Raw genomic sequence first — 11,002 nt, 5'->3', positions numbered from 1 at the left:
ATTTGAGACTGTAGCTAAACTGGAGAATTGAAAACATTCTGGAAAAAGGCAATGGAAAACTGCTTCCATGCTGGTGCCAAGAAAACTGCAGACATTCTAATAAATTATTGCATTATAGCAATTGCATTGATAACCTGGCTTTCCTCTGGAAACTCAAGACTCCAAAATTGATATGGAGGGTGGTGGTCTCCTTTCATCTTATTGTGTGACTGGTTGTCTGAGACGTAGACCAAGGTCATTAAAAGGAGGTCCATTGTCAGGACTTGAACCTAGATCTCCTTAGTTCAGATCTATACCATATTATATTTTGAGAGCATGTCATGGATGTTCCCATCCATCAGTTAACATTAGGCAGTTTGCCTCTTCACAAATGAAGATTTGCTGAACATCCAGGCCAGAAGACAATCTGCACTGTTCTTCAACAACTTCTCAAGCCCTTCAGGTTACCTTCTACCACTCCAGGTTGATCTCCTTTAAACAGTAAACAGAGCTACAGACAGAGTTTCAGCCAGCTACTCTTTCTGTTATCTAAGAACATCTCTGGGGTGACTCTGGGCCCTGAGGCATGATTATAAATAAAGACAACACCAACTTCCATTTTTTTTCTTTAAAAACCAGCTTCCCAATTCACCTGTGCCAAAGCCAGCTCAAGCTTGACAGCAAACTTATGAGCAGGCTTTACCAGTGTTAACAGGCAGGTAACTGTAGTGGTAAGGTATGCCCTATCTCCTGTCATAAATATCTGAAGCTCCAAAGAAATATGGAATAGAGCATGAAAAAGCAAGCTTCCTTTTTTTCCTATAGCACAGCAGCGTGGAATTGTGGTGATGGGTCTTGGTGCTGCTTAGTAAGATGATAGTTCAAGAATAATAGGGAAATACTAAGGTGAGTTTTATCTTTTTGATGTAGGGGACCACTTGTTCATTTACACAAAGAAATCCTACTGAAGTGAAAGTAGCCTGCAGTTTTTATAGGACCTTGTGGTATATTTACCATGCATATACAGAAGAAATGTTTAAGACACAAATGTGGTGGTTATCCTAATTCTAGAGAAATTAGGTGGTTATCCTAATTCTAGAGAAAAGAAGTTTGAGAAGAAAGACATACATTTCCAGAGAAACTTCTGTTGCCTAATGCTTTTTTATAAGTAGATTTCATGTTCAATACTCTTGTTGGATAGATGGATTCCTAACAGTCTTGAGGTTTCTAAGAGATACTTTATGTATGATTTTCTTCCTTTCCATTCTCCCTGTCTAATTCTATCCATCCCCTGGCCACGTTAGTTTCTGCCTCTGTCAATGTTTCTGGTTTGCATTGTCTTTTTTTTTAGGCTCCACCTTTGACTCTGCTAAGAACTGAAGTTTTGTAACTGTAGGGCATTTGGGAGATAAAATAGAATAGGATTCAATTAAACAAACTCCTTCCTGATTGTCTTTCTGTGGGTCTGGTGCTTAAGAAAATATAGTCACTTGCTCTGTCTATAAGGATTCTCCTGATCCCTTCCAGCAGCATACTCTGCTGTTAAAAGTTAAAAGATATGACTGATGTTTCAAATGTCCTTGTGGTGACCAATACAGATATAGGAGGGAGCTATTGTATGTCCTCTTAAAAAGTAATAAGACCTAATCAGAGTCTTAGAACTCTTGCCATGTGTTAATGTTTGCCTTTCCCCATAATATGCACATTTGCTTCCTTTCCCAAGTTGTCTGCAATTATGTGGTCTGTGCAGCCGAGAGCAGTTTCACACATTACAGGTGAGAACCAGTATTTTCAGCTGAGTGTACAGTTGTGAGGGAGTCACCATAATTTGGTTCCTTGATGAGCAGACCAAAAACACATGCATTTTCAACTTAGTTGCATTTATGCTACAGTGAGACATTGCTGGCATTCAACGGGAAAGAAAAAAAAAAACAGACGAAGGGAATGTACATTTGCCACCATTTCCTAACAGCTTCGTAAGTTATAATTTTCTCCTCGTTTTATGATACATTGCATTGTACTATGTTATCAGCATTATTATTGAACACATTGATCTTTTAAAAAACCATATATTGTTGGATTGAGCATTGGCAGGGATTGGGATGGTCTGATAAGTAGAGTAGTAGTGGAAGGTGTGAGAACTTAATGAGAAAATTTGATGGAGAGTCTTGGTGTTAACCACTGAAGACAAAGTCATATATACATATTTTTAAATTCTTCTCTTGTGTTGTACAAGGTACTTCCTAGGTTTTTATGCCTTATAAAGGTAGGCAGCTGTGCATCTCCTTTTCTACCACAAAGTTCACCAAAACCATTTAAAATCAATTCTAAATTGAAAAAGTAGAGTCAGGCTCCTACTTCTCCCCTATAAAGTCTGTTAAAACTGGTGCCAGACACTTTGGAGGTGTCTAAAACCCAAAGTGCCACATGATTCTTACAGAGTCCTTATTAGCAAGATTTACTGAGATGAATGGGATTAGGTTGTGCAACTCAAGTGATTGAACCATTTCCTATTTAGAATCAATATACCTCTCTATGTATATCAGAGCAGAGATTTCTTTATTTTCTTTCTAACAGCCTTGTGATCTGATGAGAAAGTGGGTCACTGATAACAGGGAAACTTGAAGTTGGCTGTTTATAGTCCCCTGAATCTTCATCAGTCTGGGGACCAACTCTTACACCAAGGAGAGGGAGAAGCCATATTTTCAGCTTGAATTTTAAAGATGACAAGCATCAATGTGGGATAAGTGTCTGACTGTAAGATATTCCACAAAATGGGGGCAGATAATGAAAGGATTTCATCCTGTGTGACCATCTGCCCACCTTTAAAAGGAGAAGGCGGCATTGGGGGGTGGGAAGAGAATTGCCATTATCTTTGCCCTTTCTTCCTCCCTCCCTCCACCAAATACTTCATTTGGTGCTAGTATTGAGTACAATTAAGTATCTACATTCATTTTAATTTGATTTGTTACAGTATATGAAGTACTGATTTTTCAGTGTAAGCCCATCCTGGAAACTCTTTTCTCTGTTGCTCCTCCAAAGTATTTGTCCTCTCTGAAATGCCATATCAATCATTTTCATGTACCCTACAATATTAACCATCTTTGAAACACAACTAATTTGCTCTTTTTCTGTTAAAAGCTTTAGAATGACATTAGTCTAGAAAGTTAAATGTCTCTTTCTGCTACTTAGGGTTTCAGTTGAATGTGCAAAATGGTAGATGTTTTCCCCAGTTTGTTTAGGAAGTTATCAATCACTTTCAGATTTTAAACCCCAGGGCTTCAGTCAGAGTCATGAACTGGAAAAAAAGATTTTAAGTGACACATTGATGTGAAGATCAATGACACAAATTCTCTGAACAAATCAGTGCAGGACTTCTTAAAGAGTCAAAGGCTTGCTGTGTTTGGTCTGTGATGAAATTCAAAATTTGGTTTCACTGATTTAAAACTGTTTAATGTTTCTATTATGCAGTGTTTCTATTGGCTAAACATCCATTTGGTAGCGTAACTGTCACAAAGAAGCATCTTATTAGTTCCTCTGTTCACCTTATATATTAGATTTCTTTTCTAAAAAGTGATTTTAAATGGTTTCAAGTAGGGATGCGGTGAACATGGTTTTCAGCTCCTGACGTGAAAACTATATAATTGTTGTTGTGGTTAATGCTGATCAAGACAAGAAAGTTTTTGAATGATACCATTAAACCTATATGAGTAATTAGTACTGTAGGCAACTCTTTATTGGAAGTAAACCCTATTGGTTAGACTGAAGATTATTACTGAGTAAACATGCCCAGAGCTGACTGTTTAGTCATGCAGAATGTTGCATAATTAAGTTAACTCCATATGCAAAGTGTTACAACAGACTAGAGCTTCATAGTTTTGAATGGGAACCATTTTGGAGATAAACAATTTCAGTTTAACAGAGAGTAATACACAGTGAGTGATTCCAATCTGTATTGGGGGAAAAAATTGCATTTACTTTTGTGAATGAGTTACTTTAACTCGTAATTTCATTTTGGAGAAGGGGAGAATTAAGAAAGAAAGAGAAGAGAAAATATATTTACTTTGTAGAAAGTCTGCTTCTCAGGCTTAATCTTGGATTCAGGTTTCTAAATGCCACATGAGGGCTACCAGGAGATAACTGATAGACATATTTCCAGGTAAGTTCTCTGAACTTCAAGATTCCTCTCTGGGCTAATGGAGAACAAACATAGGTGCTGTTAAAACCAGATGTGCAAATTCAGCCAGCAGGCAAAAGGTAGAAAACTTAAAGGGACAGATTTAAATAAGCTTAATTTGGTAAACTATTGTGCTTTCATAGGAGCTATATCACCTGAAGTTTGTACTGAGTATGTGTCAGCCTTGTGGGGTAATACAGACAAGAAGCACATCCAGAAGTACTATCTGTAACTTTATTGTAAGGTAATATTAACAGAATCTTGCAAGTCTGAAAGTATATCTTTCCCCCTCTGACCTTTACAGTCCAAGAAACTAGGGAGGGTCCCTTCTGAGATGTTTGCCATGCCCCTGTTCCTTCTGTGGGCTGAGTTTCCTCTTATCTGACTGTTGTCTAGTCTGCAGCTCTTCCTCCTATCAATACCATTACAGGATCTGACCAGGTTCCTTCCATTTCAAGCCAGGCCTCCTACTTGAGACAGCAGAAGCTAATCACAAATCAATGCTTAGGGATAGTTTGAGGCAACAGTTTAGTTTCAGCAACAAAGCATTGGAGACAAAAAGTGCCAGGTGAGTAATGACTTCAGAATCAGGATAAGAGGTCATGACTGCTTAGCAGATGGTCCCAGTCTGATCAAGATTCAGGAGATGGTTATGTAAACAGCTAGTGCCAGCTTTTCTTTGTCAGTGAAAAGACCTACCTCCTTGATAGATTATAGGAAGACTTCTTTAAGGAGAATCAAAAAGTGTCTACTGTAAGTTACACAGTGATATATTGGTTCTAAATGGGAAATAATTTAGTAACTCTGTCCCTTTCTTTCCAATAACTCTTGCTAAAAAGAATTCTGGGATATTTGTGCTTGGAAAGAATCACTTTCAGTTTGAAACAGCTGCCAAAAAACTATGCTTTAACAACCTGGGCAAACTCAGCCATGGTTTATTGAGTAAATGGCATCTGATGGAATTCAGGCAATGTATTAAGCCACAGACCATGTTTTACAATTTCACATGTTACATGAGACACATCCATCCACACATATTATGGCAGGGTTTCTTGTACAATGTTGTATGGAACCCAGTGTTCCCCAAACAACTTGAAAATCCTACATGAACTTGTCCAAAGATCCAAGAGAATTTTTCTATGCCATTGAAAATTTCATTAAATTTCACTAGCAAAACAATATCGTCTCCTGAATGAAGAAGAGATGTTTTCACATTGAAAAAACTGAACAACAAATCATTAAAAGACATTTGGGTAAAATTCTCAAAGAATATGAGCTTCTCATCCAAAAGATCTTAAAGGCCCTACCATCTTTTCTTTCAATTTATCTTTGTGAAAGTGGGCTTTTACTCTTTCTACAGCAAATATCAAAACAGGCTGCATGTTACCACAATGCTAATGCTTCAGTCCTCCAGACATTGTTGAAATATGCCTTCATATGCAAACTTATACAGCCTATTAAGATTTTATTTAATTTATTTAAATTTATTTATTTATTCAAAACATTTCATACCACTTCTCATTTAAAAAAAAATCTTAATCAGTTTACAATAAAATTGAACCAATTAAAGCAATAAGTTAAAAAATACATTAAAACATTATATAAAATACACAAAATAAACTAAGCAATGAATCAATTTGTAATTAATGTATTAAATGATAGCTAAAATATAGAACATTATGAAAATAGTTTTTATTTCAACATTCCTTCCAGTTTTTAAAAGAAATAATCATAGGTGTTCTTCATTAAAAAATATTGTTTGATGTTCTATTATAGCACGGTAGGTGAACTTGGCTTAGTATAAGTAAGGGATGATACATATTAGGTATTAAAAAGTGCCTAATTTTATGTACACATTGATCATAGCACAAAATAGGAAAGGTAACTTGTGGTTGCGGCAAGGAATACATCATTTCAGTCTGCAGCAGTGGGGAGAGAGGCAAAGCCTATGTTGGGGGTCATTTGGGAAGGATGGAGTATGCATATAAATTTGTTTACTGCTTTAACAATATTTATAGCTCACCCCAGTCCTCATGGATTGTGGCAGAGAATCAGCAATGCACAAATTAAAGAAAATTGTAGAAAAAATGCAGTGTACAACAGTACGACCAAACTTCTCATGATGGGTGCCAACAATTAACCAGGGCTGAAGGAATGGAGAATAGCACCAATTTACCTGCTTGTGGAATGCAAGGAGGATTGGGAATGCTTGTACATGTGGGGAAGGATATTCCATAGAGAGGAGATATTCCATAGAGACAATCTGTCATTTAATCCACACCTCACCTACCTCTTGACAAAAGGTACTTCTCAGCAAACCCTCTCTAGATATTCAAACTGGATAAGTAAATTTAGTTCTGGTAAGCTATTACCTGATTTATCCCAATGGATATGGTTGTGCATCTGTTTTAATCTGCTAGTGTACGATAACTTGGCATGTAACACTCCTGTAATTGATTATCCTTATTTCGTGCTTTCCGTCACCATAGGAAAGAAACTTTCAGTAACAAGTTTGTTCTGACTCTCTGGAGCTGAGCATCTTAAACTGTCTGCCCGTATTCTCATAAAAATAAGGATGGTCCATTACTTTGATGCTTTTCGATTTGCTCAATATTACTATATTCTATAAAAAACCATTCTAAGTATGTTTGATGCCTTGGATCTAGCAATATTGGGAGTTTTTGGTTAATTCTTGCTGTTTAATGAAATAATCTTAAATTTGTTAGAAGAAGGCCTTTATCTTGGTTTTAATTGCTGGCATTACGGTCTCCTCCAAATGGAGTTTATGAGTTTGCAACCATCTGTGAAAGACTGCTTATTTATATAATAGAACTTATTTGTATACAAGAACTTTTAAAATTGTTTTTTCTTTAGACTGAGAGACCAGAATATTGGCATCTGTTAAGCTGTAAAGGATTTTTCCTAATTTGGGGAAATGATCTTAACATTTTCCTCCTTTTCTTTGGCACAATATGGAAGTACATTTCAGACCTCTAGGCAATTAACAGATCAGAAAGGAATTCCCTTTCTAAAAGATTCTTTTCCCAAATATCAGATACCCAAAATTTATGTTGTTTTCATTCATAATTCTCTCTTTCCCTTCTAAATATGGAAGAGTAATGAAATATATTCTAAATATAGTATAGTGTCTTTTAGGGAGAATCGATTTTGATTTATACAATGGCTTTGCATTTTAAATTTCTCACAGGTATTGTTTTTGCAATTCCTGACCTTCTGTACTAATCCCACGTCTCTGAGAAGATCCCTCAGCCAGGAAAAAAATTGTTGATGTTGGATCAACCTGGTAAGAATTGTTCTGTCATATTTTAAAAGACATTTCTGTTTTATGTATGAGTATCTTCAAGTTAATACCTTCATCCTTTTTACAATGTGTATATAAAGAAAGAAAATGTTTATTCTTTTCATGATATGTATATGGACAGAAATTTTTATTTCATTGTTCATACTTGAACAAATCTTGCTGCATCTTCTCAAAATTCAAACTCTGTTTTGACTCCTCTCCTTCGGGAAAAGTGGTTCTTTTCAGTAAGCGTATTTTATGACCATTGCCGATTCTGCTTTTTGCGATGGGAGAGGCTGGTGCACGCACTCTGCTAATTGAAAATTGTCATGTCACAGCTGACAATACTCTCAAATGAGCTCTCCAAATATAGCTGTAGCTTGCATTGGCCACATTTATTTTTCCAAGGTGTGTATTCGGTATTCTTCTTTTTTTTGGATGATCTATTATTAGCAAGCTGCCATATATTTTGGTGAAGGGCTGGATTTCCTGACTGATACAGAATTAGGATTTTATACAGTTGAAAGAGCTTCCCATCCCACAGCAGTGACTCTGGGTGGTGTACAAACATTAAAACCTTCCCTTTTTCTGCCAGTCCCTCATTTGGCATCGACTTAAGGGTCAAATCAAGACATGTTGCTGCCTGATGAAATAACCCAATAGTGACTTCTTCATAGTGCATGTTCAAACATCAAGTAGACTAGCAGCTGAATCTTTCTTCAGCATTGATAATGGGGCAGTAATTTCAACTGCTGGAAGACAGCAGGCTACTTTAGCAATGCACAGCAGGCCATATGATGCTCAAATTCTTGCTCAATACATTTTGTGGCTCTTTCTCATAAAGAGGAATTGGTAAGACTAAACCTTTATGAGTTCACCTGCATGCAGTTCCTGCTCACCAGTGGCTACCAGCATAATAGTTGCTAAATCCAGACTAGATAGAGCCTCATAGCAGTTGAAATATAATGTACATGAGTGACATGTCCTCTATCAGAAAGTAGTGCTGGGAGTAAAAATATTTTGATGAAGAAAGCTTCATGTTGAAATTGGGTCTCCCCAGCCCCTTAAGGTTAAATAAGAACTTCAGAAACTTATGCTTTCTGAATTTTGGTAGAAGGTAGGACCATCTTTAGAAATGGAAAATCAGTTGTGCAGCACCAGTGTCTAAAAGGTTTGCCTTTTTTGTAAAATTACTGGTTTTGTAGACCAGGAAAGAGATTGGCATGAATCCCAAAACCTAGATGTAGGCATAAAGGATTATAGGCCAGTAGAGCAAAGGACAAGATCATCCAAGTTCTATAATTCTCCCAAAAGGAGCAATGTTTAAACCTGGTTCATTTGAGAGGCTGAAATCCTCACTTCCAATACCCTTTCACTCCCAGATGAACAGTCATGTTCAAGGTAGAGGGCTGTCCATTAAGTTCATGTGCTTTTTTGGCTCTTGCTGATTCTGTCAACCCTCCCAAATAAACTAGTCTAGGAAGCCAAACTAGTATTAGTAGCATGTTAATGCTACTTTTATTATAAGGTTATAGTAACTAGGGAGAGTCTTGTCTGAGACACTTACTTGGGCTACACATCTGCCCTGGACTCAGAGTTCTTGTAATCTGGCCATTGCCTTGGTTGCAGTTCTTCTTCCTGTTCCTCAAGGTTATTCCTGCTGCCCATTACAGTGTTGTGGACTCAGCCATCCTTGAATCCTGATCCTGAATGAATCCCGCTTAATTCCTCCTCCCCAGGCTGCTTGCCAAATCCTCAGTTTCCTGAATTGCTGGTGAGCTGTGCTTTGCCAAGGCTGAACAGACTTCAAGTGGGTTGTTTTCCACAATTCATACAGTTTGCACTGTAATTCAAGGAAAAGCTCAGGGCAAACTTGAGCTGTTGTTGTGATAGCTAGATTTGGTGGCAAAAGGAATAGTTAATTGAGCTGTCCAATTATGATAAACGGATGTGAAGATGTATTGTTGGTTCATCTTAAACTTAAAAATAATGGCATATATTCACTTCACAAACTTCACAAATGATATTGGAGTATACTAGCTTGTATAAATTAGACTTGATCTAAATAATGAAGGGATTATTAATCTGAATATATTAGTCCAGGCAGTTGAAGTCACATAGTTGTAGTTCAGGTCTCATTTGCAACAATATACCTTGAGCCATGGACAATAAACAGACTTAGCTTATTATGGTTTAGTGTGACCTTTGAGACATCTCTGTGCTTAATATATCTCATGAACCAATCAGGAGAATGTTAATCTATGTGTCTGTTCCTAATCCGAATCCTAAATACCACAATCCATGTGGTAGTTTTAAAGAGAGGACTCCTAAACTTTACTCCCTGTCTCTTCATTTCCAAATTGTCTATTAATGTTTTTTTTAAAGAATTGCATTGATATCAATTGATCAGAACTCTGCGCATTTCCTGTATACTAATTAGAATCCTAAGGGCCAGTTGCAAAGAAGACTGTTGGCTTTTAACTGACTTTGGTTGATCCCAAAAAACAACCAGGATTAGACCTGGTTAATACTTAGATGTGGGAACACTAGGAAATCTCAGGGCTGTAGTCTAAATTAGGAATTGGAAAAAACATCCTGGAAGAAGGTAATGGCAAGTGACTTCTGTGTTGTCAGGAAAACTGCATGGAAATATCCATGAAGTCTACAGAAGTTCAGCTCAGCTTGTGGCAGCCCTATCAGGTAAACCAGACTAAGAAACAGACACTGCTGTAATTGTATGTGGGAAAGACCTTGGGAGACTGGGCGAAGAGATGCTGCCAAGGGAAGAGTCAGATAAGAGACAGCATAGCCTGCAGCTGGATAGTGGGTGGGGCAAGAGGCACAGAAGAGACCCCCCCTAGTTTCTCAGGCTGTAAAGGAGAGATGTGTGTGTGTGTGGTGGTGGTGGTGGGAATTGTACTTTCATACTTGTAAGATTCTGTCAGTGTAGCTTTACAATAAATTAGCTCATCTGGTTGTGATTCCTATCTGGTTTACCCTGTGAGGCCGACAACCATGTAGATCTAAAGCCACTTTAGATAACAGAATCTTGCAAGTCTGAATGTGCATCCCTTCCTCTCTCTCTTATCTTCATGAGAATTAGGGAGGTAGTAGAAACCATTTTCTTGGCCTGGGCCCAAGTTTCATATCTGATCATTGTCTTGGTAGTGGATCTTCCCTCTCTCCTTCAAGGCCATCCTCTGTATTCACTACAACTTGAAGAAAACTTTATTTTATCCAGGGAGAACAGAAGCAGGAGGAGACCAGTCCCAGCCATCCAGCCTAAGATCTGCTCCCTGCTCCTTGCTCCTGATTGCATTTCAGTTATAGTTCTCAGTACTCAGAAACGGCTTCTTGCTAAGATCCATGAAAGACACACGCCAAAGGCAGTTCCTAACCCCACATCAGCCTGAGCTAAATATAAGTCCTCAATTCTTATTAATTTCACAACCTAGGCAGGTATACACAAATTAATTACTGAGAACAATTACGATGCCCTGTCCTTCTTCATATTTATTCATTTATTTATGTATCTATTTCTCTAT

The 11,002-nt window shown here is 37.5% G+C and overlaps 1 protein-coding gene across 9 annotated transcripts in view; it reads left to right on the top strand.

Annotated features, from left to right (window-relative positions):
- The window catches only part of ZNF536 (zinc finger protein 536), a 400,005-nt gene that overhangs the window by 65,351 nt on the left and 323,652 nt on the right, over positions 1–11,002 (top strand). For 7 of the 9 annotated variants that reach the window (XM_088136082.1, XM_088136083.1, XM_088136081.1 and 4 more), the window contains exon 2: positions 7,365–7,460. The exons of the other annotated variants lie outside the window; for them this stretch is intronic. The gene's annotated coding sequence lies outside the window, so the exon portion shown is untranslated. The remainder of the gene's footprint in view (positions 1–7,364; positions 7,461–11,002) is intronic. 9 annotated transcript variants of the gene reach the window in all.

The sequence above is a fragment of the Python bivittatus genome, unplaced genomic scaffold, assembly GCF_059951505.1.
Source record: "Python bivittatus isolate LINGU-HERP-01145 unplaced genomic scaffold, Pbiv_v1 ctg000190_np1212, whole genome shotgun sequence".
NCBI classification, from domain to species: Eukaryota; Metazoa; Chordata; class Lepidosauria; order Squamata; family Pythonidae; genus Python; species Python bivittatus.
Note: the sequence above shows the minus strand (reverse complement) of the source record. Positions and strands in the feature narration are given on the sequence as shown.